The sequence below is a fragment of the Melitaea cinxia genome, chromosome 23 (genome assembly GCF_905220565.1).
Source record: "Melitaea cinxia chromosome 23, ilMelCinx1.1, whole genome shotgun sequence".
Lineage (NCBI taxonomy): Eukaryota > Metazoa > Arthropoda > Insecta > Lepidoptera > Nymphalidae > Melitaea > Melitaea cinxia.
This window is the reverse complement of record NC_059416.1, coordinates 1,506,382-1,509,350: the sequence shown is the minus strand read 5'-3', so window position 1 is coordinate 1,509,350 and position 2,969 is coordinate 1,506,382. Positions and strand designations below refer to the sequence as shown.

General features: G+C 35.7%; 1 long non-coding RNA gene across 1 annotated transcript; it reads left to right on the top strand.

Annotated features, from left to right (window-relative positions):
- The first annotated feature begins 254 nt into the window (after positions 1-254).
- LOC123665204 lies at positions 255-1,106 on the top strand. Its single transcript, XR_006745003.1, has 2 exons — positions 255-320; positions 798-1,106. It is a non-coding gene; the product is annotated as an uncharacterized LOC123665204 (long non-coding RNA).
- The last annotated feature ends 1,863 nt before the right edge of the window (positions 1,107-2,969 follow it).

The window sequence follows — 2,969 nt, the reverse complement described above, 5'->3', positions numbered from 1 at the left end:
CGGTCGGTGTCTAAGAGCCCTTATCCTCCTGGGGTTCAAAGTGATAATACTAGGACAAAATCAGTTTGCAGTGAAGGCCCAAGTATGAAAACAGAGACTTGGAGTAATGACCCACTGTGATAATACTAGAACAAAATATTTACCGACACCTGGTATGTTTAAATTACGCGCCATGTCATGTTTTCGTTGTCGGTTAGTTTGTGGATATATTTGGCATTATGGCAGTACTACATAAAGGGACCGGGAAGGGGTATCTTCAGTCTTCTGTCACCAAACGTCGTGGCAATGACGCGTGTAACGAGAAGAGGTTACTTTAACTTGTAAATATCTTTACAATCTTTATCTAATACTTACTGTATTTTTTATTATTTTAAAGATAAAGAATTAAATTATGCGTGACAATTGTTAGTTTACCATAATGACGACATTTTCGACATGTGTTTTTGATGATAATTTTTTTGTACTAGTACTAGTACGCCGGGCGGGTATAATTGCTTTTTTTTAATGGTGTTGCACCTCGTTCATACTAATAAGGTTTGGCATTCGTGTGATATAGAAAAAAAGAACGGGATAATTATTTTTGTACCTAATACTTTAATTTGTCATAGTATTAGGTCATCAGGCACATACATTTTCGCTTTTTTACAGCGCTAAAAGATTGTCAAGTATTATAGTTACAAATATTGTTAGTAAAATTGAACGTTTTTTATGTGATTTTTGAGTTCCTATTATAAAAATAGACTAATTATGTTAAATAGCAGTATTGTTATTTTGCAACTTTTTTACTTTTTGTTTAGATTCCTATTCGCTGTGGGGTTTTTGATATTTTTTTGCAAAAGAAGACTAATAATGAAATATAAATGGTCTAAATAACATCCTTAAGTTAATTTAAATTTCATTTTTTTCTTTTTTGAATGTGATTATTGAGTTATTTTTGTGAAAGATAACTAATTATTGCAACTTCTATGCAGCTAAAGGTTTATTTTGTTGATCTATACTAGTTTTAAGTGTTTAAATACTAAGTTTTCATAAGATTTCTAGGACTGTTCAGTTGGCTTTAAAGTTAATGTAACAACCCAATGTGATGAATAAAGAACAAAAGATTTTGGCATTTTTTCTTTTTGTCTGACAAGCTTAAATCAATACTATAATAGCCCTAAAATATGACGCCTGTAAATATTGGGATTAACCAGATACAAACAATTTTTGGTCTGGGCGTTCAGTACTTCATTAATTAGTTCTAATATAAGGACATTGGGTCATCCTCGGAAGTCCCCTCTTTTAAACTGGGCCGCAGGAGGTTATAGACTAAATGACAAATCCAAGCCTCTACACAACGCCACCATTGTTTTTCTGGGTCTCCCACCGCCCTTTAGCACTGCGGCGCCCACAAGGGTGCGTTATCGCCCACTTTGGGAAAGGCTGATTATAAACCATAGATAAATATATGACCATCGACCATACAGTATACGATATGCCATCTTAAAGGTAGCTAATGAGAAGTGGTTTGTCAATGAATCTCTTCAACCGCCGAAGCATAACTGACGAAACATCAAACGCTGAAAAAGCGTTTTTGCGTATTGTGTTTATATACGTATATAATATATAATAATAATAAATATCTTATTACACGCACACACGGTCGTCTGTAGCTACGGTAAGCAACTTAATGCTTGTGTTTGATGTTGTGATTTTTTTTATTGATTTTTTTTTTATTTTTTGTTAAATAAACTTCGAAATCTAATACATAAACTGTTTTTGAAATTTTGTGTGCATATCGGGTAGGTCTGAAAATCAACCAACTCCTATTTTTTTCATATCCCTCAGTTACAAGGTAAGGGAGGGGGGATCAAGGGGATTAATAATATATATGACAAAGCAACGTTTGCTGGGTCACCTAGTAATACATAATATATAAATAAATAAATACAAATATTACCCACAGACTCAGGTGGGAATCGAACCCATAACCTGCAGAGCAGAAAGCAGGGCCACTACAAACTACGCCAGCGGACTAGTCGTTATTGTATGTACATCCAAACAAAGTTCAGTGTTCATATCATTCGTATATGTGAAATAAAATTTTACAGTTCTGGAAAATAAATTTTAAATTGAATAAAGAACTTGAAACCAGACATTTCCGTTTCATTACACCGATAACGAACCTTAAATTCAGATATAAAATCCTTAGATTAAAATATTCGTCACGTACTCGCTAAGTACGTTCCGTCGCGAATTCAACGAATTATTCATAAAACTGGGGCGGTTTTAAAACGGATTCTCGGCTCTTACCGGCTCCCTTTTGTACACATTTACGTGATATTTGACGCGAAAATGTCTGAATGTGTGTTCGAGTTTTCGGAAATTAAGCATTTGTGTCGTGTCGAATGGACCGTTCTTGTGTTGACGAAAGTTCCATTAGCGCCGGCGGTTGCGGGTTAGATTCCGGAAGCGGAAGTTTTGTACAAAAATTGTTTATGGTTCAGGTTTGTCATTGTGACCGATTCACTCAACGTTATATGTGTGTGCTCCTACATGAAGTTACGGTTGATCTGATAACAATTACCTGCAGTTAGAAAATTAACTCTAATAATTATTGTTTAGTACCCACAAAACATGCATTCGACCTGTAACATACCACTACTGGGATTATTTCTCCATGTAGGAGAAGGATTGGAACTTTATCCACCACGCCGCTTTAGTGTTGGTTGGCGATTATATTCCATAATGTTAGTAACGTTCGCTATCAGGTGTATATGATAACAACCGGGAACGACGGCTTTACGTGCTCTCCGAGGCACGGTGGAAAGACCCACAAGGATAGACATCCAAACCGGAAATAAATCCAAAAATATAAAAAATATCCATCCTGAGCGAGAATCAAACCCGCAAACAGTCGGTGTTTTAGGCGACTACTCGAACCGCTGGGAGTACACCAGAGCAGTTTTTGTACACGAAACACAATAAAT